We start from the raw sequence: 27,507 nt of genomic DNA, 5'->3' as shown, positions 1-27,507 counted from the left end.
CTTTAGACTAGGACAGGTCTCCATTATCAGTAGTCCCACCACTCAGAAGGTCATCAGCTCTGTTTGTTTTTTAGATTAGTATTATATGGATTGGTATTGCACCATCGCAGATCTGCGCTAAGACGCGGAACTTGGAATGGGCAGAGATGGTATTTGGCTTCTCTTCTATTTCCGCACTGCTGCTCTAGGCTAATGGCAGCTCTGATTGCAGTTCTCCACTGCCACTCAAGGCAAACTGCAGCCCTGGCTGCAATTCCCCACTGCCACTCAAGGCCAATGGCAGCCATGACTGCAGTTCCCCACTGCCACTCAAGGCCAATGGCAGCCATGACTGCAGTTCCCCACTGCCACTCAAGGCTAATGGAAGCCATGATTGCAGTTCCCCACTGCCACTCAAGGCTAACGGAAGCCATGATTGCAGTTCTCCACTGCCACTCAAGGCTAATGACAGCCATGATTGCAGTTCCCCACTGCCACTCAAGGCTAACGGAAGCCATGATTGCAGTTCTCCACTGCCACTCAAGGCTAATGACAGCCATGATTGCAGTTCCCCACTGCCACTCAAGGCTAATGGCAGCCCTCACCTGCTTCTGACCCATCGGTTTCCTGCAGCCTGACATCCCACCCATCATGAAAGGGACATCCAGCTGCGGGGAATCCCTGCCAGAGTAGTTAAACTTCCCACTTCCTAGAGATGGCAAACTTTAAACTTCGCAGAGTCCTAATTCAAACCTAGAAAAAGGAATTCCTACACTGGGGTTTATTAATTCAACTGAAGTAAAAGCTTTGCTCCAGTTAACCTGGTTGGCCCTTCCTCCCAATTCACACTGATATTGGGAAGGAAATAAATGGGTCACATAAAATTGAATTACTCAGGTTTGGCTTCGTGAATGCTTTGCAGCATTGATGCATTGCATCATTTCCTTTTGTAATGCAGGATTAAGGAACTATATTGTCCTATTTCGAACTTTAAGCTTTGTAATTCCCTGAACAAGAGAGGAATGCAAGAGTCATACTTTAGGAATATAGTTTAACAACTACAAAGCAATAATTTGCCATCTCCTTTTTTTATTAACTGCGCTGTTAAAATTAAGGCATTTTTCACGGAATCTATTTTAAAGGAATGCACTTGCTCAGTAAGCCTTTGTGAATGCACAACACTGCACTGCCTCACAATAACAAGCAATCACTTTCAATGTGGGCTAGCGCCTCACATTCTTCATGCCCCATTACACAGATTTATTGTATGAGACTCATTGACCTCAGGTAACTGTATATATAGGAAAATGAAAACATAGGATAGGATAACCCAAAAGAGTTAAAATTCAAATGAATGAGTGTATTAAGCATGTTGTGTTCATCACCTACTTAGGAAGCAGTAAGCAAAAATTAAATCACCAACATCAACCACACCCAGTAAACTTACGAACTGCAGACTGTTGTGATATTGCTCCATTTATTCAGATCACCTATGATTTTGATTGTGGTCTCTCATTTAATCAATCGGTGCATTCTATAACTCATACTGCATTTGCTTCATTTCACCCAAGTCACTTAACAACGGTGGCTGAGTGTAAAGGCCAGATTATACTCACAGTGCTCTGCATACAGGAGTGACCTTAAACTTGTAAACATGTGACATATATTGGGACAAAAACCCTAATTTTCCATTCTACATATATATGTAGGTGTGGAAAATTATAATTTAGTTGCCCAAAAATGGTGAACTTGTGAAGTCTGTCACCTTACAAAACTTCGACTACGGACAAAATCCTCTGCAAATCCATTGTTCCCAGCAACTCTACATTTGGGGATTTTTATAAATTAAAGTATTTGAAAACTTTGCAGAAAAAAAAAAACGTTCACAACTTCAAATACCCCTTATGTTTATTCGAACGAGGCCAAGAATAGAATGAATATGCGGGACATCGGAGTTTTATGGTCTACCGGGAAGCATTCCAAAGAGCAGTAAGTATTCCAATATCCGGTAGAAGTATTTTGTCGAGAAGTCAAGGACTGATCGATCATTGACACTATCTTTCTATTCTTTGAATTTTATTTGATATTTATAGAGGGCTGAATATATAATGGGCTCAGAGGCCGCATCCGCCCTTCTGGTATACACCCATTGGTCCACCTGTCCCCCGAGTCTCTTTCCAGCTTCGAGTGCCGACTAGAAGTATGGGGGTGAGTGGGTGGGTGTGTGTGAGAGAAAGAGTGTTTGTGTGGCCCTGTCGTTGGCTCTTTTTGCACCGGACACATTATAATTTCAAATGTTTTATTATTTTTGATGACTCGGCCCTTGTGTGTGCACTGTTCCTCCTTCCAGGCGTAGTACACACACCATAGACAGCACACAGTGCAACAGCTCGTCGCGGCTAGGGTGTCCTAGGGGCGAGGGCAGGGTCCCTGTGCTGTCTGGCCCGTCGCCTCCTTCTTCACTCGCCCGTCTCTATTGTACAGGAGACTTTTAATCCCCGCACAATGCTGGCTCGTTCCACAAAGCAGGGTGAGGTAGTGTTACAGGCGGGGGCGGGGGTCTGGCCCCACCCTACAAGTGCACCGGCTCCCACGCCACGGGCTCCACCGAGGCACAGCTTGTTTCCGAGCTGCCCAAGGGGTGAAGGTCAAAGCGTCGGATCCCTGCACGCGGAGCACGCCAAGGGCGCGAGCAGCACGCACCGGGTCATCCAATGTGCTCGCCCCACGCTACCGAAGACACTGCACGCTTCGGTGATTTAAAGGGACCGTCTACAACCGCGGGCTTATCTGCTGCTAACCTTAGCCCATTATTTTTAAGATTCCACCCCAGCTGGGAGTTATTGGCAGTGGGAAAAATCAGACATGTACGTGTATGTAAGAGAGGGACGGAGGCAGGGAGGAAAATATACAGAGGATGTGGCAATATGAGAATAAGGTAAAGGAGAAAAGAAGGGAATGAAAAAAGAGCCTGAGAGACATCGTGGGCGAGAAAGTGAGAGAAGGACACAGGAGGGGGCAGAAATAAGGGAATGGAGAGAAAGAACACAAAAGGAGAGACATACAAGACTCTAAGAGAGGTGCAAGGAAAGTAAGAGAGTATGCAAGAGGATGGGTGACTGACGGTTAAATGACTGTCAAAAACGACGATAAATAGTATGTGCCTGTGGTGACCACTTCACTTCAGGTCGTAAAGTTCTGACCTTTACAAATCATTGATTTCCGCTGTTTTCTGGTTAATTAGCTTAACGGAGCTAATACAAGACTACAACACCCAGAATGCAATGGACTATTACACAAAATTCCTGGATGGAAGAATGCCCATAATGGCCAAGAGGAAGTGGTCACACTGTTTGTGCTTCTATTACCCAATTTTGTGGTATTCAGATTTCCGACCTCGGAATAACGGAAGGTTAAATTGCCCTTGCCATGACGTACCCTGTTGACCTGCAGATTGCAGCAGATATCATCAGTGAGATTTTTATGTACACAGCCATGTTGGCATCACGTGTTATCACTAGCTGTGTATTGTAAGTACAATTTCTAGCATCAAGGCCGCTTGATTTCAATTTTTGTATTGTATCGCGGCATATGTATAGCACTTCACACTCTTGATGAGGCTTCGAAGCGCTGCAATTAGCATGCGTATGATTGGAAGGGTGTTGCATGTGGCATGGCTAACATAGGAGGTATTGAATAAGGTGTATGAGGTCCAAAGGCATGCTTCAAACAGCTGCATACATTGATCCACATAAGTAGGAGGTGTTGCAGAGAGTGTGAAAATAGATGCAACCGCACATATCTACTTTCCAAAGCATCAAATTTGTCATCTTTATCTTTTGATTGCAAGAATGGGTTTTTAGTGTTCTTTCAACTTCAAGGTGATTGTGTATTCTTCTTAAAGATGCACGGATTGGCTTCCAAAGCTTGGCCTTTTCGAGGAGACAGAGCTTCTGTCAATCCATACCTGTTTGAATGGTTGGAGGGTGCAAACGAAGACACCCTAGAGCAGAGGTCTTCAAACTGGGGGGCGGGCCCTCCTAGGGGGGCCTCAAGTGATCAGGGGGTGTGGGGCGCCAAACTCTGGCCAAAAGAAATATTATACAGATAACAGGCCTTTGTTTTAAGCAGAAGCATGTTATTGCAGTTTTAAAAAGGTAACAGTACTTAACTGCAATGGTTAAATAGGTTTAGACATATTAAACATTGCCATCTTTCTAAAATAATTGTTAACATTTCTGAGGGGGGCCCAATGATTTTTATTTTTCAACGGGGGGGGGGGCATTAAAAAGTTTAAAGACCACTGCCCTAGAAGGAAGTCGTATTGTCTGGTGGGAGGTGTGGAGTTTCTGGTGAGCCGTAGAATGGTCTAGTCCCACTTACCGATTGATAAACACAGTGCATTATTGTAAGTGAGAGCCATGTAGCTACCGGCAGCCTTTGTAAGAATTCCTGGTGTGATGTGCAGTGCTGGGACATTTTTTGTCTCTGGCACACAGATGTGAATCCTGATGCAGATCCGCATATTTCATCAGATTCACATCTGTGTACGATAGCCAACAGGTGAACCGTAGGTGGTAATTCCACAGCAGGTCACACACCATTGTGTTTTGGGCACTTCAGAAATGTGTTGCAGTTCAGGCTGGAAATCCCCCCATTCCTAAAGTACGCCATTAAGTATATTTTCATCTTATTTCTGTGGACGGTACAGTTCAGTATTTTACTTCCTCTTTTCAATATTTCGCTGTTTGATAAACACATTTTCAAACTAATTGACCAAAAGTGGGCATGTAATATAACAGGTAACGTACGATAAGGTCTTTATTGCTTTCTTCAGCCTTGTGGTTTATTTTGTCACCAGGACCCTTTGTTATATATCCTATGAATATATGAACAATTGCCTATTCTTTAAATATAGCTTCATACAGCACTCCATCCATTTCTATATGCTATCACTATAAAGTTTTACTGTTCCCCAATTTATTGGCACTCGATGTGCCCACTTGGAAGGGTGAAATGCTCGGTTAACATTGTTTGGACTCAAACGTGAGACTTGCAGATTACCACGTTTCAGCTGCGAGCTTCCAACTCACTAAGCCATACTGTCAGCTTCACAAACACACAGACTAATGAGAGTTGTGCTGTGAAAGTAGCAGGACGGCGACATAAACAAACTGCGCGCGCACGCGCCTGTGGCCCCGCGCACAGTTCATGATCTGAGAGCTCTAACATTCACTTAATAGACTGGGCTGTTTGTTCCCTCGTCTGCCATACTTGTGTCACCTGCCTTCACAGACAAGTGACAGAAGTGATGCAGCTTTCAGAGATGAGAGGTGGGAGCGCTGCCTTCCCTGCTGGTGGGCATTGAACTGGGTGGTTGGTAGTGTAGCAAATATTTGTAGTGAGTGCATTTGCTATTTGCATAGCTTGATTGTGAGATAGTGTTTCGATGCTACCATTTTTACGTGTGGTAAAGTAAATGCTTTAATGTTACTTATTTAATGGTACCCAGTTTCCCAACCTCAGAAGAATGGGAGATTGACTGTCCATGCTGAGAGTCACACTTTTGACCTGCGTATCGCAGTGAAAGTGAGTGGCTAGTGTTTAATTCACTGAGACACCATGCCGGCTCAAGAGCTTCTTATCAGGGAAACACAAGATTTCCTTTGGCCAGCAACACCAGTTTGCTAGCTTTACGCACCAATAACTGAAAGACGTGACCTTGAAATCTGTTAGACACCCTGCACCTCTAAGCTTGGCTCCCTCCTACATAATGCCAACCTGCACCTGTCTCTATTCAGCAGATTCAACAGAATCTACGTTGATGGCCCCCTAGCTCCTGAGGGAGAAGGAGTGAGTGCATGCGCACTGACCATCCACGGATGAAGTAAAGTTAGTGGCCCTTCTTGATGTACATACGATGGTTAGGGTCGGACGGATTCCCCTCTGCTTGCCTCATTTCATGGTCAGTTCCTTCTTGGACAACTAGACAGTCAAGGTTGTAAAGACATAGAAGAAATCTGCACTGAAGTCTATTTCAGGAAACAACTGGTAGTGATGCTGCAAGGCTGACATCATTATGCAATCTCTGAAGAAGCATTACACACTCTCTTGAATCATATACTGCAAATATTCCTTTATAGCTTAGGGGTGGGTTACCACATGGAAACAGTGCAAAACAGACTCACTTTGGCCAACTGGTGACTTCAATAGCTGATCGTAAGACACTGTGCCAGTTCCAATCCTGTGTCATCCTTTCTTCTGGACTCAATGAGTGTTTTGGGACAACGGCCGCCATTTCCTCAGATTCCACTTGAAAGATCCTGCCTATAAGTGTATTCTGGAGCTCCTCTGCAAGGATATGTGGAGCTTCCCCAGATGGTTACTCTTGGGTTGCACTAGAAGTATAATATGGAGGTGCACTAGAGGGTTACTCTGCAGCTCCCTGCAAATTCAATGTGGAGCTGTCCTGGAAGATTACTCTAGAACTGCCTTGGATGGTTACTCTGGAACTGCCCTGGATGGTTACTCTAGTGCTGCCCTGGAAGGTTACTCTAGTGCTGCCCTGGAAGGTTACTCTAGTGCTGCCCTGGAAGGTTACTCTGATAATCAGCAATGCTGCAGCTCCCTGACATATCAAGTTGCAACCTTCAGTTGTTGCATGCAGCACTATGCATACAAATACTCATTACAGCCGGGATCTCCGGTGCTCTGGGGTCACTGGAATCCGAGATGCCTGGAAAACTTAGCAAAAAGGGAGCACCAGCCTTCCTTCCTTTCCGCAGTGAGGAGAGACCAGGCTGAACTGAAGGAAGGATGAGGAATCTCATGCGTTCCTGGCCTTTGGACTCTGCAGGTAGGCCTGCCAGACCAAACCCATCGTTTCCATATGATAGTCACCATCTTGCTCTTGGCTGTCTAGGGAGGAGAATGCAGGGCACCTGTGGGTGAGGAAAATGCACAAACCAAGCCTCGCAGCCTGCATTGTGTCCATTCTCTGCAACAAAACCTCCTGTCCATCGAGCTCAGCCTCTGGCCAACTGCTCCTACCCCAATCAAAGATGGCAGCCCAGTGAGGTGTGCGTGCAAGGAATGGCCGGTGTATGCATTGTCCATTAGCTGCGGAAGTTGTGAGAAATATACTTTTTTGTTTTTTTCATGAAGTGTAGTAGCAAACATTCCTTGTGCCTGCTGCATTAACACAGTCTGAAGGCAGTGTTGTGCTGGGATGACAAGACGGGCTTGGCCGTTTCCAAGTAGAGACGCACTGGTTATCAGGGACATTTGTAGAGGTTTCTCAATGTGCTTTGGTCAGAGTCCATCATTTTAGGGGCAGCGTTATTCCCACCATAGTTGAACACAACTGTAAAGTATGTCTAAAAATCTAGAATGCCTCGATGAGACAGTCTGGCTCCGTCTCTATGTCCGCTTGCCGAGATCGACCAGAGAAAGCAGAGATTTCAGAACCGCTTTCCTCATACGCTGCCCCCCACGCCTCCCGGGCTCGTGCGAGGGTCCTGCCGCAACCCTCCTGGCATGCGCCCACATTCACTGCACGCCGGGCCGGCTCCTCTCTGCGGATAGCCAGGCTCACTTGTTTTTCAAGTCTGACATTCAACATTTCATCTCAGGTTAGGAAAACAAAAGGCGATCAACACCATATGTGCCTGCCGGTGGGGATCACTCCCTCCAAAGAGGAAAGATAATGCATTTTTAATCTGCCACTGCAAACTCGTTTCCCAGAAGCCAGAAAGATATGTCAGTAGGGTGGGGCTCGATGAGGCGGGCGTGGGTGGAGGATCTGGGTAGAAAGCTTGGACGGGTGGAAAGAACAGTGCTAAGTGTTCCAGGTGCTGATACTCTATAGAGGACACGTGCCATAAAGTGCACACCACATTTAATGCTCTGTCTTCGGTTACAAGCAAATGTACAGCACGGTTGTTCAATGTGTATGCAGTTGTAGCATCTCGGAACTGTAGGCCTTTATAAAGACCACTGTATACTCTGGAGGACAACCAAAGTTGACAGCCACACACCAGGGCCTAGATAAAAGAATATCAGACTATGAGGGATTCCCGGTTTAAAAGTTTTGTTAAGATGCTCTTGTTTGGCCAGTGTCACTGGAATTATGTGGCAGCAGATATCCAAATTATGCAGCTGGGTTGAGTAAATTATGCAGCAAGAAAAGTCAAATTATGCGGCATAACGCAGCACATTTTGTAATAATATTACATCATTATTTTGTCATTTCTAGGTCGCAGCCTACTAGACAGTGCATCAGTATGGTTTTCTAAAGACATCTTGGGGACTTTCAGAAAGTTGAACCAGGAATGCAGTCCGCCCATTGATTACCATTGGCTTTGTGGTATGTAACTCACGGTTTCTGGCTTCCTAGTTGCTGGCTTTATTTGCTTTAGGCTCTCCAGGTTCAGTTTGTCCCTCCTGGTGCCTAAATCATATTTACTGTGTCCTTCCACAAACTCCCTTTCTCCCAGGTCTTCAAATCTTCTTAGCTTGTCACACTTGCTGTGCATTTAAAGACGGAGGTCAAATGTCAGACGTTGTCTTCTCAGTGCGCTGGTTTACTTTTCTTTCTCTGACTTCAAAGAGAGAGGATTTATGTGACAATCTTGCTGGATACAGGGGGTGGGAAAACGTTTTTTTCTTGCAGTGTCCTCCAGGGCTCATCCCTCAGCCCCACACTATTCAATGAATATATGACCCCGCTGGCCAACATCGTCAGATCCCACGGTTTCAACATAATTTCCTACGCAGATGACACCCAACTCTTCCTCTCACCGACGATGACAGATGCATGACAAGCTTCGCTGATTGGATGAGGGACAACTGCCTACAACTGAACACCGACAGAGAGCCAAACATACTTGTACCATTCCTGTGTCTTTCAGAATCACCTGAGGTCACGGTTTTGATAACTCAGTGAGCTGAACGGTCTCTGCTCCACTATTCGCCACTATACTCTACATCACTCTGCACCACTGCACTCTGTGCCAATGCACTTTACTCTGTAACACTCAACTCTGTGCCCCTTCACTCTACGCCAATCCACTATACGCCCGTTTAATCTACTCTGCACTCTACACAACTGCACACTATCCTGCACCACTCTATTTAACACACCTTACTCCACACTGATGTACAACATGGCTAAAACACATTGGCAAACCTAATAACTCTTGAATAGGCGAGACCTTTTGGCTTTGCCAATGCTTCATAAACTTGGCAACACAGTCTGGGCATTGGTTGCACCCGATTAGTATCATAATACCACCCAAATATAGTAATAATCAACAGAGATGTGACCAGTCCAGTTTTTCAAAGGGCCTTCCACTGCACAGCTACATGTGTTGCTGCATTATTAGTAACTTTTGAATCATTTGAGCTAGAAACTTTTTTTTTGTTAAAACCTGCAGATTTGCAGCTGATGATGGATTATGTGGCCAATGCAGCAAATCTTTAATTATGCAATATTAGCAGCCGCCGCACAATCACAAAATTCTAATGACCCTGTGTAAGGTTCATTGTTCACTATTTACACCTCTTAGCGCTGAGCAGGCTGCCAACCACTATCAAAATCTCTGATAGGAAGAGGGTTGGCTTTCAAGCAGGAGCACAGGAATTATGCTGCAGGTGAGACCAAATTAGGCAGCAGCGTTAACTAAATTATACGGCAAGAAAAGGGAAATTATGCGGCATAATGTGACACATTTTGTGATGGTATTACTTCATTATTTTATCTTTTTCACACATGGTAACACTTTCTAGCAACACATTAACCTTAGTTGTACCAGTTTAACACCCAGATAAAGCAAAAAAGCGATTACCAGTCAACCTTTGCGAAGGGGTTTCCGCTACGTCGGGACGTGCATTGCCACACTTTTGTTTAGTAACTTTTGATTCATTTGAGCTAGAAATATTTGTTTTGTTAAAAGCTGCAGATTATGCAACAGTTGATAGATGTATGTGGCAACAGCAGGAAATCCACAGTTATGCGAAAAAGCCATGGCTGCATAATTGCAGTAGCCCTGCTTATAAAGAAATTGTGCTATTTCTACACAGGCGAGTTCCCCTAAAAGACCATGAGGGCACACTGCCCTAGCTCGCCTGGTGTTACAGAGGCACAGGCTTTTGTTGAAGTCTCCCATTTCCCTTACAAGCCATCCGGAAGATGAACCTGTGAACTCTGGAAGTTTGTTTTGAATTCATTAGCTAGCACCTCTGCTTTCCAGCCAATATTTTCAGTCCTTGGATAGAAATGTACGTTCTCAGCCAGGATGCTACGTGTGTTTTTTCACCACGCATTTCCTTACCATGTTAGTATCTTTGCACTAACACACAGATCATGTAAAGCGGAGATTCTCATTCTTCTCAAACATCATTACCTCCATTTGGAAGTCGAAGATCCATTATTTTGGCTTCTATCCTACAGGAAGCCTTTTCTTATGACTCTGAGAAGAGACTCAATGTCTGAAAAGAGTCAGTAACCCACCGCTCTCTCCTCTCTTCTTGGACTGCTCACCCGTCCTCCCATCCTGTAATCTTTTGGAGTAGAGTGGGGCACGGAGATTTCCAGTTGGCAAGATACAGTAAGGCCAGCTTTTGCTGCTGTAGAGTTATAAGGCTTTAATGTTCCAGGGTGCTGCTACAACAGACCTTGAGAAAACTCAGCTCGACTTCCCAGCCATCAATACAGACAAACTTGGTCGCTATGCTCCATTGTGCCAATATGTGGCTGCATTACAGAACTTTCTAGGACGACTTTTTGTTCCCAGTACAGTCCTTGGTCTTTTCCATCGTTCCTTCTTTTCAGACAATTTCACTCTTTCATGAAGCACCTTTTTGAAGCTGAAATTGATCAAAAATTGTAAATCTGTTGCTATTTAAAATATCTGGAAATGTGTAATCTTCTGGGTGAAAGACAATTAAAGGTGAACTGAGTCGTTCATATTCAATTTCCAAAAACGGCGAAATTCCAAGGTATAGCTTTATGGTTGATGATGCTGGACCTGTCTACCATGTTTGGCGTCAGTGATATTGGATAATGTTGCTCAGGCTTCAAAAATTAGCAGGTATGTCAGAGGCTTAGGCTAGATGACTGGCATCATGCTTTTTGAATAGAATAGCACAGGTTTGACAGCAAGAGTTTTCAGCACCGCTGACTGAGCCTGCCGCCCCCTATAGACAACATTTGTCAAAATGTATATTGATTCTGTACATAACCTTCTAGAGGATCAAAATGTGATCTCACCCCTATGGCAAGACACCAATTGCTTTTCTCAATCACTGGCAATCTGGAGCAGGAAGCAGGAAACACTGACTGGCACTGTGTGGTGTTTAGGGGTTGGATGGACTTGAATCGGTTGGACGTGAGGGCCTGTGAGACGGAACAAATGCCTGCAGGCCCTAAAACGCATCTTGTAAAATTAAGGGGAAATTTATGGTCAGATACTAATTTTGGCACATTTATGGAGATACGAAGTAAGGCCACACGAGAATTGATGACAATAATTAATCAGCACAGCAAAAACCCTTAAGAGTCTACTTTACTCAGGAGGTATGAATGGAAGAGCACATCAATCAGCAGAAATAAAATGATGGGTTCTGTAGAGGAACTAGAGCAAAGTTGTGACCTTAATTGAAATAAAATGAGAAAATCACCATTACAAGAGTCAAGATGTTCTTTGCCGCTTGGTGAGGAGCAACTGTAATTTGTCTATTCCCTGTCGCAGGGCCGTTCTTGATGCCAACGCGTATAGAAGCCGCATGAACCGTATGGAAGAAACTCCTCTCTGATGCAGAAGTAGATAGTGGCGTGAGCATGGTAAATGTACAATAGAGATGAATACTACACCTTTGATAAAGTTCTGATCACTGAGCTGGAGGCGAACATGGCTAAGAGGGTGACACCTGCTAGCATGGGGGAATACACGTCTGTCCAGATTTGCATTGAATTGAGTGGATGCACTGGCAGGTCTCCTCAGAATCCACCTCTATTGTCTAATGAGCAGCGATCAGCTTCCGGATCATACCTTTGAAAAGGTTGTGGCTCCCCCGGAAGTGGAAAATAAATTAGGCCTCTGAGACAGAGGGAAAGTCAGTCTACAAACAAGTATGAACAATCCTCCTTCATACTGCAAAATCACATTTTAAATGACCAGGTGCCACCATGTAAGCTGACCATACAGGGAATACATTGCACTTTGGATGGCTCATTCGAAGAGAACGGGAAACAGTTCCAGCAGTCCACAACAAGGGTTAGCAAGTTAAACGCTCACCGTTGACGTCTGTGTGCCACCAGCAACGACTTCGGTGTGTGATCTGCATTGCGCGAGTGTGAATCCCATAAATGTCATCTCATACCTTTCATCCTTCCGAGGTTGATAAATTGACTACCATAAAATTGTGTTATAGAACTTCTATCATTTACAGAAACAGGAATACAGGGAAGGAAGCGTCAGTTCTAATATAAATATAAGGGCCTGGTCCCTCCTGAAACTGACATGGCAAATCATTGTTAAGCAACCAATCCTGGCCCAGTCCTAGTAAAAGGGTAAATAACGCTCACGTGCCAGCCTGCATTGGCGGCCCAGCCAGGATTCATTTTGCTGCGCTCCGTGGTGGCTGATGGGCACTCTGTAATAATGATAATAATAAACAATAATAATTTGTTTTCTATGTAGTGCTTCGTACCTCACTTATATAATTTTTAAGCGCTGTAAATTATAGATGCTACTATTACCTAATTTTCGAAAAATGGAGGGCTGAATGGCCTGAACCTGCTTTGGTTCATTCAAACTTGAGACCTCCAGATGAATTTACGTGTGAGGGAGACCATTCGGCTCACGGAGTTATCAAGATTGTGACCTCGGGAGCTTCTGAAAGACACAGGAACGGTACAAGTATGTTTGGCTCTCCAGATAAAATAGTAGTTCCCCTCTAGAAGTGCTCCTTCCCCACTAAGGTTCGCAGTCCTTCTGCTGGCTTCTGCTTGTAATTTGGCGCAACAGTGCGATAACGCCCCACGGCTGCTGCCTTGCCACACCTTAAAACGCAAAATATTCTGTAGATCCACAAGCACTTGTCCAGGTGAGGACATTTTACGCATAATGCTACTCCTCATTATAGTGCCACACAGAGGTTAATCTAGCTGCCTGTTTTTCAGCGCTGTAGAATGCAAACAGAACACACTAGAAGGGACTGTGTTCTAAAACGTGCATACTGTTCGGGTTAGTAAAACGCTCTCATTAAACGGAGGCATTTAGGGGCAGGCGGGTTCAACTTGTAGTTTAACTCGAACAAAAGGGAGCCATGTTTTCCAGAACAGCTGTTCCGAGGAACACTGGGAGCACATTCCTGTAGCGGGGCCGCCCTACAAGAAGAACTTGTTTTGGGCAAAGTGAGGATTAGCTCAGGGTAAGATGGGAAAAGATGCTTCAGCTGGTCTTGATTTTATTTTCAGCGTGTGTCCTCTGAACAGCGAGGGAAGACTTAATTTCAAGCTGCGCACACAGTCACCTGCCATTCATATATAGGGGAAGACTGCCTTCGAGCTGGGAAGATATTGCACTTGTGTACCGCCTCGGATTTAATCAACTCTCGACCCCTAGGGAAAATTAACATTTGATCCGCATTTTTCAAACATGGGAACAGAGTCACCCGCGAGCTGTCAGCCCCCGCCACCTCCGAATGGATCAAACTGACAGAGAAGGAGCCTTGATGGCTGGGAAAAATAGGCCCTGAAATTCAAGACCAGGCTGCAATTGAAGCAAATCTATCCATCGATTAGGGGAAATAACTAAAGTGGCGAACCCAGGAAAGTTTGGAAACTTAAGAAAAATAGCCGTCGTGGTGGGGGCAGGAGGGGGCAATTAATGAAAAGTGCATATTTGCCTATGTGGGAAGTGTAAAAGCTTCAAAATGAACGCTCGAGATGGGGTACAGTAGGTCACATGCGAGGCTTGGTCACACATCAGGCCTCTTTGATATACGTCGGACTCTGCCCAGCCTTTCAGAGGCACCAGCCACCTGCCCGTAACACTCCCAACCCCCTTACAGGCCAGTCTGCCCTTCAAAAGGAGGTCAACAGATTAAACAAGCGAGCTGGAGCACAGAGCACACATTCACCAAACCCGGCCCGCAGCCGCACCTTGTTTATGTTTGCTTACACTTTTCTAAAGGCCTTGATAGCTCAGGCCCATTGCTAAAGCCCTTCACAAAAGACACAGGGCAAGAGGCTGAAAGCAGAGCCTTTGAGGACTGGCAGTGAATTGAGACACCTCATCTGTGGTCCAGATGTGCCACACAAGGGACAATGCCATGTAGTGGAAGATGTTGGGTACAAGAAAGGCGCCTAAAAATAAGCACAGAATGTCCACGATGTGGAGGAAACACCACGGTCACGGCCTGGTGGAATGGTACAATGTGGCCTTATCAGTGGCATAGCCAGTATGTTATGGGCCCTAGTGCAAGAAAGGAAATGGGCTGCCTTAGTGCTTAATTTGTAAAAGAGGTGCTGGTGCTCAAAGCCCTTCTCTTAAACACGAGGCTGCTGTAATCAAATCTGCCAGCACTGAATACTGAGGCAGCATAATCCTGAAGCCATCTCAGGCATCTTCAATCCATTTACGGCCACCCCTGCCCCTTCAGCTCATCCTGCAACTTTCTACTTTCTCCCTTTATGACGCTTTTTAGTTTTTCCTTCTTCCGTCTTTCTCATATGTGTCTTTTGCTCGCAGGAAATGCTTGAGGCAGAAGAATAAGCTCCAGCCCTCACAAATAAATGCCGGTGCTCAGCACCGGAAACAACAAGCACAAATTAAGCACCTATGCTATTAAACCTATGCTGTTTAGTGACACTGTAGTCAGAGCGGTGGACTGACAATGGATTGCCTCACTAGGAGACAATCTGCCCATGGTCGTTGGACCAGAATGCTACAATGAGATAGTAGATACCCATTACTCAAACGTGACCACTGCAGTAGGACCAGAATGGTAGAATGTGGGGATGGTGAGGTCCTTGTGGAATCTGCCCCTGCCCTGGCAGGAGAGCCAGAAGAGGCAATAGCTAAGAAGGATCTCATCAGTGCTAGATTTCTTAAAACTCTAGGGTTTTCTCTCCGGTGCAAGAGACCCCTCAATACAGCTCAGCTCGAATTCAGCGTTCCTTGTTCTGATCTCTTGGGACATCTGGTAATAACAATATTTAATCTGATGATCAAAAAGAGTCCTTGTTGTCAGAGGCAGGATTTCCACATTGGTGTGTCGGCTTCCAGTTCGTCTCAGTGCAGTTCCCAGTAAACAGTCTACTGTGGTGAGCAATGTTCCCTGTAAGATGCGCACGTGGGCGAGCGTGCACCTTTCCTTCCCCCACCGCGCAGGCCTCTTTGCCAAGCACGCACTTTTCTTCCACGTCACTGTCTGCATTACGCGAGAGAGTGAAACCGTACGTCAGTGCTGTGTTTAAAAAAGAAACAGTGCGAAAACACAGTCACTCTCTTCGCAGCAGAGCAGGACAAGGTGGCACCAGGCACTTCTCGAAGGCAAGGAGGACGCAAGGTGTGCTGGGTATTGGCATCTAATTTTCTAAGTATATCATATTTTTTGCGTGTTTAGAACTTCTAGTGCCGTGCTCTCCGTTATTTTGCATATTGAGTGCTGTGATCTTTGTTTTTCTTCATTTTGACACTATATCCATTATAGCGTGTCCCCTTGAATGCAGATTCCACAACAGAAAAGGCTTTCTACCTGCCAGATACTAAGCAGCAATAGGACGTTTCCGCTCAGCGTTTTTCTCCATTAGAAAATTCCAATTTCGGCGTTATTAACGGATAGTGTCAATAAATTGCAGATAATGATAATGTTCTAACTGTGGTTCACTTTCTCTCAGCAGCATTTTCTTGACATTCCAGCTTAGCAGACAGGGGTTAGCTTCCCAGTATTCCACCTGATTGACACTGGGCTTCTAAAGGTGTTTTTGTTTCACATTAACCGATTTCCCAAAATCTCCACACTTCCATTCCATATACAATGCCTCGGTTGCCGATGTGTCACTGATTTGTGTTTATCGGAATGGCAACATGACACATTGGCCCAGAGTGTGAACATGCCAATTAGATGCAAATCAAATATCGGCGATTCATGCGGTATCAGTTTATTGAGAAGGATGGATAATATATTTAGCACACATTTGTGGAATCATTAAACTCAATGTAATCCTGTTTGATAAAGGCAAGTGCCTGTTCACACTGCGGTGCAACTGAGCAATATGTATCGTAAATTCGACCTTAAGGCTCCGGAGATCAATATCAGATTTTCTGGTGTAGGCATCCTTTGCCCATAAAACAATACTAAGTTTATACATGCATTAAATATGTTGTTTTTATATATTAAATTATATGAACATTTTATTTTTTTGTTTATCTCTCCAGACAAAGGGTTACTGTTTTTAGGGTGGTAAAACTGCCCACACCCGCTCTAACAAAGCAATACCAGCATGTGACTTGTGTTTCGCTCTCACTAGGGGTCTTTAGAGGAGTAAAGCTGAATCCAGACAGGAGAAAGGCAGCCAGTGTTCATGAATCAAAGCTTTTTGGAGGCCTAGAATGATACCTCCAGTATATGCAACATACCGAGAAGCTCTGGCAAGCTCACGTTAGGTTGTGGAATCCAGGTGAACTGCGCCAGCGATCTATGTTCCCGGTAAGGTGTGTGCGCGCCGGCGCGCGCGCACCCTTCCTTCCCCCAATGCGCAGGCCCCTTTGTCAAGCGCGCTCGTTTTTGCAATGTCATGTCGCTGCCTGCATCATGCGGGAGATAGTACATCAGTGCTGCGTTTGAAAAATAGAAACAACATGAAAACAGGGTCACTCTTCGCGGCCGAGCAGGACAAAAAACGACAGTTAAAAAGGACCAGAAGCCCGCTGTGAACTGGGAGCTGTACATCAGAAGGGGTTCTCACCTTGTGCAGAAATTGCTTTCTAACAGTGCTTAAATTGTTAATAAAAAGGTGCCGGTGCTCACAGCCCTCCTCTTAAACATGCTGCTGCTACCTTTAAATGAGTGAAGACGGAATACTGACGTGGCGTAATCCTGAAGCCATCTCAGGCATCTTCAATACATTTAAAGGCCCTCCCTGCCCCTTCCTCTCACTCTAACAGCTTTCTACTTTCTCCCTTTGTGACGCTTTTTTGTTTTTTCCCTTCCTCTGTCTGTCCCATATGTGTCTTTTGCTCGCAGCAAATGCTTGAGGGAGAAGAATAAGCCCCGGCCCTCAAAAATAAGTGCCGGTGAACAGTGTAGGAAAGTACCATCTTCCTTGGCATGTTACCCCCATTTTTTACATGTATGTCAGTATGTTTTTGCCTGCCTTACTGGGATCCTGCTGGTCAGGACCCCAGTGCTCATAGCTTATGGCCTAATGTGTGTGTCTGTATAGTGCGTAACTGTGTCACTGAGGCTCTGCTAACCAGAACCTTAGTGCTTATGCTCTTTCTGCTTTTAAATTTGTCACTACAGGCTAGTGACTTCATTTACCAATTTCCATTGGCACACTGGACCCCCCCCCCTTCTAAGTCCCTAGTATATGGTACCTAGGTACTCAGGGCATTGGGGTTCCAGGAGATCCATATGGGCTGCAGCATTTCTTTTGCCACCCATAGGGAGCTCAGACAAACCCTTGCACAGGCCTGCCATTGCAGCCTGCGTGAAATAACGCACACATTATTTCACAGCCATTTTCACTGCACTTAAATAACTTATAAGTCACCTATATGTCTAACCTTCACTTGCTGAAGGTTAGGGGCAAAGATACCAAGTGTGAGGGCACTCTTGCACTAGCAAAGGTGCCCCCATATAGGTCAGGGCCATTTCCCGGGACTTTGTGAGTGCGGGGACGCCATTCCACTAGTGCACTACATATAGGTCAATACCTATATGTAGCTTCACAACTGTAACTCCGAATATGGCCATGTAACATGTCTCAGATCATGTAATTGTCCCCCCATTCTAAATCTGGTATTGGGGAACCAATTTCATGCATACTGGGGGCTCCTCCGTGGACCCCCAGTACTGCCAAACCAACTCTCCGAGGCTTGCACTGCAGCTACAGCTGCTGCCACCTCTCAGACAGGGTTCTGCCCTCCCAGGGTCTGGGCAGCCCAGTCCCAGGAAGGCAGATCAAAGCATTTCCTCTGAGAGCAGGGCGTTACACCGTCTCCCTTTGGAAATAGGTATTACAGGCTGGGGAGGGGTAGCCTCCCCTGCCTCTAGAAATGCTTTGAAGGGCACAGATGGTGCCCTTCTTGCATAAGCCAGTCTACACCGGTTCAGGGACCCTTGTCTCCTGCTCTGGTGTGAAACTGGACAAAGGAAAGGGGAGTGACCACTCCCCTGTCCATCACCACCCTAGGGGTGGTGCCCAGAGCTCCTCCAGTCTGTCCCAGACTTCAGCAATCTTGCTTTGCAAGGTGTGGGGGCACTCTGGAGGCCTCTGAGAGGCCAGTGCCAGCAGGTAACATCAGAGATCCCTCCTGATAGGTCCATACCTGATAAGGCAGCCAATCTCCCTCTCAGGGCTATTTAGGGTCCCTCCTGTGGGTTCTCTTCAGATTCTGCTTGCAAGTTTCCTTCAGGAATCCTCTGCAACAACTTCAGCATCCTCTGACCTCGGATCAACTGCAGCCTGCTCCAAGAACCGCTGTAACTGCAACAAAGTATCCACAAGAGATACTTTTCTCCAGCAACCTCAGCTCCAAGTCAGCAACTGCAACAGTTTCCATGGTGTGCACGCTCTGAGGACTCCCTATCTTCATCCTGACCCAGAAGGACCGAAGAATTCTCCCGTGGTATGACGGAGTCACTCCCCTGCTCCAGCAGGCACCCTCCAAGATGAGGACCGGTACCCTTGGACTCCTCTCACAGCACCGAGCATGCTCCTAAGGACACAGAGGGTGGACATCATCGACAGACTGTCCTGAGGTCCTGCTGATGCAATTTGGAGGAGGTAAGACCCTGCCTTCCCAGAGAGCGACAATACCCCTGTGTACTGCGTCTTCTGCACCTCCTGAGGCCTCTGTGCACTATTTGCAAAATTCCTTTGTGCACAGCCTGGCCCAGGTCCCCAGCACTCCATCCTGCGATGCTCAACTCGCTGAGTTGTTCTCCGGCGGCGTGGGACCTTCCTTTGTTGTACTGCATCCACCGCGTTTTGCACCTCCTTTGTCCCCGTGTCCTGGACCTCCAGGGGTGCTAGCTGGCATCCTGAGGGCTCCATAAAGTGCTGAGAGCCCCCTCTTCCTCCTCACACAGAGTTGAGGCCCCCAGGTTCCTCCTGGGTCCATCCAGTGCCATTTTTACGCAAAACGCACTTTTGTCGTAGCCGAGGCTTGTTGGCGACTATCCACACGAAATCACATCTGCCGCGATCTTCACGTTGTGGGACATCTTTTGCATCATGCAGGAACCCGCTGGCATCTTCCTAGAGTGCATTTCTGCAGTCTTCGACTAACTGTGGACTCTTCTTGTGCACCCTCTTCTGGGTTGGCAGGGGCTCCTGTCCTTCCTGGAACTTCTTTCGACTTCTGGACTTGGTCCCCTTCCTTTGCAGGGCTTCAGGTCCAGGAATCCAGCAGTTGTTCTTTGCAGACTTGGTTGGCTGCTGCAAAATCCCAATCACAAGGTGTAGTGTGTCCTAAGGAAGCTTGCAGTACTCTATTCCTGCTTTTCTGGGCTCTGGGGTGGGGTAATTTACTTACCTTTACTGTATTCATACGCTCCCAGCGATTTAGCACACACTACACTTGTCTAGGGGGGGAACTCGTGATTCACATTCCACTATCTTAGTATATGGTTTGTGTTGACCCTAGACCTATTTTCTCCCATTGCATTCTATAGCATTTCCTATTGCTTACATTGTTCTATGACTATTTACTTGTCTAATTTTGGTGTCTAATGTATATATTCTGTATAATACTTACCTTCAGAAGGAGTATTGTCTGTAAGATATTTTTTGTACTGTCTCACCCAAATAAATACCTTTATTTTTGGCAACAGTGAGTATTGTCTTTACTTGTGTATAAGTACTGTGTAACTATAAGTGGTATTGCAGGAGCTTTGCATGTCTCCTCGTTCAGCCTAACCTGCTCTGCTTTAGCTACCTCTATCAGCCTAAGCTGCTAGAACACTACTACATTTCACTAATAAGGGATAACTGGACCTGGTATAAGGTGTAAGTACCCAAGGTACTCACTACAAACCAGGCCAGCCTCCTAAACTCAGCACCGGAAACAAGCACAAATTAAGTGCTGCTTTCTAACTGTGAAGGCATATAACACTCAGATAGGCACACTCACATATTTGTTTTTGGCCATCTTATTGGTATTTATACATATTTATGTTGTGTTTTGAGAATAAATTGAGTCATAAAATAGTATATTTCCATATATATTTAAGTGATAAACATGCCCTCATAATTTGACGCCTGTCACATTTTAGCAAACTAAGCTTTAAGATATAGCAAAAAGTACACCCACAGGCCAAGGGCAATGCAAGGGCAAAATTAATACTCTATAGAAATGTCTTTGTATCATCATGTCTCTAACTCCACCCAGTAGCCACTCCCCCTTGCTCAATTTAATTAGTACCACCACTTCATGTAATTGTTCTGTGGAGGATGGACTGCAGAAATAGAGTAATGTGAATTTAACATTTTTTTACACTGGTTTCATGGGGGACAATTTGTTCATAATGAAACCAGATTTGTGTTTTTAACCTTCTACTGCCCACGCACAATGAATCTGGAAGCAATGTATAGCGAAATAGCATTAATTACTGCATTGTTTTATATCACAGTGTTGTGTGTCTCATCAATGCAAAAAATAGAAGGTGGTGTGTTATTGTTGGTATGTAACTGAAGCCAGTGTCACTCACATCAGAGCTTTACAGATGTAGAAGAGGAACTGAGCACACATCAGTTGAGGCAGAACTAACTCAGCATCAAATTGTTATTAGCATTTGCTATACATAATTGGCAGAACCTAAATGAGTAAACATTGGGAAAAAAAGCAATAGAACTTACCTATGAAATGTATTGGATTTGTAATTTTTTTTCAATCTAGGTGGATGTGCATGTGCTTATGTGGCGCAGAGTCCTTCTTGTTAGAATTTTTCTTAAAATGAAACACAAACCATCAAAGATGCCCCACACTCATGCAGGACGGTCAGTTTAAAATGTTTTTTCTTTAACTTTAACACACTGCAAAGCCATAAGAGTGGTGAAGTTGACTACACACGTGAATGCTCATGGTTCCACCAGATTCTTCCGCCTTAGTGATGAGAGCTCCCAGGGGGCTGGGTAGCTCTCCCCACTTTCAGCTGGGAGAGAGGGGACACTTGTTAGACCTGACAGCCTTAGGGTGGTCATCCCACAACTTTTTGCCTGTCTCCCTCCACTTTTTTGACACTGTTTCTGCTGGTTTTAGGACTCTGCGCACAGTACCACTACCAACCAGTGCTAAAGTTCATATGCTCTCTCCCTTAATCATGGTATCTTTGGTTCATTCCTAATTGGCATATTTGATTTAGCTATAAGTCCCTAGTGAAGTGCACCACATGTGGCCAGGGCCTGTAAATTAAAAAAGTAAAAGGCAGGACTCTGTTTGCACCGAATTAGCATGATTCTTTTTATGCTAATTTGTCACAAACTTAACTCCACAGCACACTTTATTAAATTGTCTAAATTTGCAGCCAGAGCAGAAAAGTAACCATTAATCTCCAGGATAAAATAAGCAGCAAATTGTTAAAATGACCTAAGCTGGCACTGAACTTCTGTCGTTGAACCCACTGCAAATGTGACTTGACAACAACAAGACTTAAAGGCACCTTCATTGCTCATTTACTGTCTGAATGAACAGAACACTTTTTTTTGTCAGTTTGCCAGAACGGGCCAGTAGGCCTAAAAATGGCTCACCCTTATAAATCCGATTAGTCATAGCGAGTGGGCGAGCAGATAACTTGAGGCCTGTAAAGGCTGCATCATCGAAGGTCTAACGTGTGATGTAGGTTTCCAAGCGGATGATAATATGGAACCAGAGTTCATCTTATCTGAAAGCCCAGGTAACTACTCAATTGCTCTGGAACTGTCATGCATAATGTTTTTGTAACTCCTATAACCTATGCTAAATATCTTCTTTCCAATTACAGCCGGTCAACATTTGGATTTGAACGGCCAGGTGTGAGTACCAAGGAACACCAGGTAATTCTGTAGACATTCCAGGTGGGATTAAGGGTCTCTACATAAATTCACACCTTTACTTCTATTATAGCCTTAGAACCCGCCGTAGCGGGCTCTACCGGCTATTAAAGGCCCGCTCCCGAGTTAAATGCCCGAGCCGAAGGCGAGGGCATTTAACAAGGGAAAGGGCCTTTAATAGCCGGTAGAGCCCGCTACGGCGGGTTCTAAGGCTATTAGAACATTCTGCCACTCAGGGCAGAATGTTCTCTTAAAAAAAACAAATTGTTCACGGAGCCCGAGGGGATTAGAATCCCCTCGGGCTCCATGAGGCTTTGTTCACAGCTGCTGCTGTGAACAAAGCCCATTGGAATGTTGGCGCTGCGGGCTTTTACCGGCCAGTAAAAGCCCGCAGCACTCCATTGTTTTCAATGGAGCTGCCAACGTTCCAATGTTCTAATACAGGTTTGTCAGACCGAGCAAGTTATAGATTTGAATGGACCGACACGTGTACAAGCATAAGGAGCAGGTAATTATTTGGTAGGTACCCCATCTGGGTCACCTGGCACATTATAATATGGCAACATGCTGTAACCAACTGTTAACCATCTTTTCTTTTGCTGCAGGCTTCTCAGACAGTACTGGTCATAGATGAGGAAGGGCAGACCGGAGTAGCAGCAGAAAGAGCAGGTTTTTATTTGATAGTTTTTCCTTATGGTGCAACTGAGACATTGAAACGTTCAGGTGCTTTAATCATTTTTTCCTCTTGTGCAGGCATCTTAGACCCTGCTACACAAATTTGAACAGGCACACGTGAGTAGAAGCAGAAAGACAAGGTAATAATGTAGCAGATTATCATTGTGGTGCACCTAGTACAGTGGAATATGACAACCTACTTTAACCACCTTACCCACCTTCCTTTCTGTTGCAGGCATCTCCAACAGCACTACTCATATATTACTAAAAGGTGCATGTGAGTAGAAGCAGAAAGACAAGGTAATTATTTGGTAGATTTCACTTGTGATGCACCTAGCACATTATAAAATGACAACATTCTTCAACCCTTTTTTGTTCTTTTGCAGGCTTTTTAGACAGTGCTAACATTGGTTAGAAAAGGCAGACGTGACTACAAGCAGAAAGGCCAGGTAATTATTTAGTAGTTTTTCCTTGTAGTACATCTGAAACACTGGAACACAAGCATGTGCTGTAACCATTTTTTTCATCTTTTGCAGACATCTACAGGCAGGTGTGAGATCAAATAGAAAGGCCCAGGTAATACTTGCTACATTTTCCAAGAGATAGCTCAGTCTTGTCTGGTAGATTGCATTGCATAGCATAAAAAAACAACTTTAAATAATGTTCCTCACTTTAAATAATGTCCCTCTTTTTTTTGCAGGCTTTGCGGCACAGTAGGCTCAGACTGATTGCCACCAAAATGTTCAAGCGCAAAGCTGTGACTTCTGCAGAGAGCAGTGCTTCACCACAAAGGAAGAAATGCTTTCTTGTGTTCAAAGAAAAATGGCTGAAAGAAATTGTGGAGACGGAGATACAGACGTCCTGGAGCAAGGTTTGCATACCACTGTGAGAGCTATTTCTATACAATCCAGAAGTAGGCCTGATTTGCAAAGTATGCGCAGAAGCAAAGATCGCAGGGGACTTTTCTACTGGGAAGAAATGGAGTGATGGCTGGAAGATAAACTACTTGAAACGCGATCTATGTAGCAAAGTTCATGAATCTGCTTTGGTGACACTGAGAAATAAAAGTGCTGCTGCCAGGCTGGGTTTTGGAGTGCGCACCATGCTAACGGAAACTGCCAGTGACAGAGCAAACAGAAGTGGTTGAACGGCAAAGATCCCTGGCCTGAGGAGATAAAGATTCTCATCAGCAATGTGTTGCTAGCAGTCAAAATAAACACATCAATGTTATCTGTTCAAGACATCCATGACCATGTCACATTGTGAAGATGCCAGACAGCTGGAGGAGCAAGAACTATGCCTTTATGTTTTTGGAGGCCATCAACAGCGTGATACACTCTGACTTCATGGCAGAACTGGGCAGTGCTCGGTATCACACATCGATAATTGATGAGAGCACAGATATTTCAGTTACAAAAATGCTCATCCTCTACTTCAAGTTCCAAACTGTAACATCAACAGAGCACAAAACAGTGTTTGGGGGAACTGTAACTCTGAGTGCCTGCAATGCGGAGGCTACCACTATAACTGTAAAAGACTTCTACACTTCCAATAAACTGGATCTTATGATAATGGTCATTCACATCAGATGGTGCATCAGTGATGCTGGGAAAAAACAATGGTGTTGCTACCCTCCTCAAACAATCCATTCCACATCTAGTTGAGCAGCACTGTGTTGTGCACAGAGAAGATTTGGGAGTTGATGATGCCTGGAAAAAAGTGCAGATGATCAGGGAAATGGAAACATTACTGAGGACTGTCTACACTGTGTTCTCCTGCTCACCTTTAAGGAACTCCAAACTGGATGAAATTGCTTTGGTCACTGAATGTGAAGCAGTCTCCTTTCGGCCACTCGGTGAGGTGCTGTGGCTTTCAAGGCATTTTGCTGTTGGTGCACTCTTGCGCAATCAGGAAGTTGCTCCCAAATACTTTGATCATGAAAGAGTTGAGGAGAATGACCCAATTGCTAAATATTGCTACAAAACACTATCTGACTCAAACTACCATATTTCCTTTGCAACACTAAATGACATTCTGGGTGAACTTGCATCTTTGTGCAAGTTGTTTCAGAAAGGCTCTTTGACCACCGTTGAAGCTGTACAGTATGCAAGAGCAAAAATTACCCAAATAAAGGAACAGTACTTGAGCGACACTGTCTTTTGGAGCAACACAATAAGAGATCTGATGGCTATGTGCAGAGAGGACCGAGAGTATGATAGTAAGCCGATAGTGAGCCGATGTTATCTTTCATTAAACTTCTTTGTGAGCACATGGAAAGAAGGTTCCCAGAAGATGAATTGAAGGAATGGACAAGCTTTGATTTCCATACAGTAACAACACAATCACAATTTGATTTTGGGACTGAGAATATACAAAGGCTTGTTGAAAAGTATAAGAAGGTCTTGGTCCTGGGTGATTGCGACACCCCTGATGATGTTGTTCGGCAGTACAGAGATTATAATTATGTGGTGGCAGCACATATAAAAAACGGATTGTTTAGGACCTTTCAAGACATGGTGAATTTCACTCTGTGGAATGCTGCACAGTATAGTGTTGTATCTCAGCTTGTTGATGTCTGTGCAACTTTCCAGGCTTCAAGTGCAGACTGCGAACGAGGATTCAGCCTCATGAACTCAATCAAGTCCAAATTAAGAAACAGACTACAGGAGAGTCACCTAGGTATGCTGATGAGGACAAAGGATTACCTCTCAAATGGGAAAGTTGACTTAGACCGAGTTTATCAGCACTGAAAGAATGGCAAGGACCGGCGAGAAAAACAAACATGTCACACATCTAATGTTGGCACCTGACTTGTCTAAACTCTGATGTGGCTCCTCCTACAGTCCACGTGTGGTGGGGTAGGAATATTTCTCAGCCTGTATCTTGGCAGGGGCATCGTGGCATTTACCAGCAGTGTGTTCATCAAATTGTAAATGTTAACTAATTGTACAACTTTGGCGTGCAGGGCCCTCTGCAGCTCTCTGAGAGTATTCATTAAAGTTTCATAATGGTTCAACCTCCTGATTTCTGTTTTCTTTAACTGGTGTGTAGGTGGCACTTAACAGGTCATGTCCTTGGGGTGTGCAACCAGGTCACAAAACTGCCTTAATGCCCTATTGCATGGAGCAATGTTTATACGAATATCCCTTTTTTGCTTTAGTGGTATGGAGAGGCTAATGCCAAAAGATCTTGGTAGTTATGCGCTGCGTTCGCGTGAATGGTCAATTTCTTGGCGCATGTATCCTTGGCTGCAGCGCACAGAGACATCACACTGCCGCACACAGTGGAAAAAAATTAGAGGGAACATTGGTGGTGAGTGTAATGAAAGTGGTCAGTATTAAGTGCTCAGGCTTCAACTCAAAATCTAGTTTCAAAAGAACAAGGGCAAACCAGCCACTATACCATGTTGGGTCCTTGGATGAATGCAAGCTGCATAACTACAATGGTACACAGTGGACTTGTTGATTACATCCTTGGATAGTGCATCAATTGCTGGAGTCTCGTTCAAGGAAATGAAGGAACAGAGCCCGGCCTGCATATACTGCAAAGTATTGAAAAGGAGTTGTCTTTGCGAATATCCTATTACTCCTAGGGTGTCATATGCATGTATTAAGTTCTACAATCAACCAATAAGTCACATAGGGGAAGGTTTTAAAGATTTGAAATAAACCATCTGATAGTAAATTTCGCAGAAACGTTATTTAGTCTCTATTTAAGGGTTGTTGTATTTCAGCGTTGAAGGTTGTTTGCAATGCCATCATCAGGACAACACAAATTGTGAGCACATCATATACTGTATGTAAAATCAGGGGAAAAAAGAATTAGTGAGAGAAAGGTGACCAAGGACTAAAATCGCTTGTACGCGCAGCCTAATAACTGATTATGGGCTACAGCGGTCCCAGGATCAATGGCTAGAAACAAGGAATGAATTAGTAAGCAACTGAGGTACTCAAAAGTGAAACAGCAAGCATGTGAGTGCATGGTGTGAATCACGCTCATGCTCAGATAGTAGTGTTGGCAGACAGTGTTAAGAACTGAAGGTTCCACTTAGCTGAGTTAGTGGAACATACAATAATTCGGTGCCAAAAATCAGCTTATCAATTTACAATAAATGAATTAGGTGGCAGGTTGATGTTGCCATCGAATCAGAAACAGGGAAGTGAGACAGACAACAAAGTCATCCAATCATGACGAGCAAGGAGCATCCCTAAATCCCACTCCTTGAATGTGTATTGGCAACAATAGGCCTTGCAACAGCCGAAACTGCCCGATGCTAGACCTGAAATGGAACTCTGGCCAAAGCACTTGAACAAGTGCGTTATTCATTGAGCCCGACAGCGTTGCTCGTTTCCTATCACTGGACCTTGCTACCGGATGTTGAGATGAAAGAGGCCTCTTGAAACCCTACCTCGCCTAATGATGCGTGTGATTGGGGAGTTTGGCGCACACCATGGACTGAAACACCTTCAGGCATTCAGGCGGGTAATTTGAGTTAGTGCACCAAGCACCCTGAAGCATGACCTCATTCACACTCCTTCAGATATTTTCATAAGCCATCTCCCTTCCTCCAGTGCATGCCTTGCACG

The 27,507-nt window shown here is 44.9% G+C and overlaps 1 protein-coding gene and 2 long non-coding RNA genes across 3 annotated transcripts in view; 2 read left to right on the top strand and 1 right to left on the bottom strand.

The window, feature by feature from the left end:
• The window catches only part of LOC138246270 (pleckstrin homology domain-containing family A member 7-like), a 236,784-nt gene that overhangs the window by 150,619 nt on the left and 58,658 nt on the right, over positions 1–27,507 (bottom strand). The gene's annotated exons all lie outside the window — the stretch shown is intronic.
• LOC138247398 (uncharacterized) lies at positions 22,849–23,221 on the top strand. Its single transcript, XR_011194489.1, has 3 exons — positions 22,849–22,915; positions 23,000–23,061; positions 23,157–23,221. It is a non-coding gene; the product is annotated as an uncharacterized lncRNA (long non-coding RNA).
• On the top strand, positions 23,306–25,888 carry LOC138247397 (uncharacterized). Its single transcript, XR_011194488.1, has 3 exons — positions 23,306–23,370; positions 23,458–23,497; positions 23,622–25,888. It is a non-coding gene; the product is annotated as an uncharacterized lncRNA (long non-coding RNA).

Source organism: Pleurodeles waltl, chromosome 7 (assembly GCF_031143425.1).
Source record: "Pleurodeles waltl isolate 20211129_DDA chromosome 7, aPleWal1.hap1.20221129, whole genome shotgun sequence".
Taxonomy (NCBI): domain Eukaryota; kingdom Metazoa; phylum Chordata; class Amphibia; order Caudata; family Salamandridae; genus Pleurodeles; species Pleurodeles waltl.
Note: the sequence above shows the minus strand (reverse complement) of the source record. Positions and strands in the feature narration are given on the sequence as shown.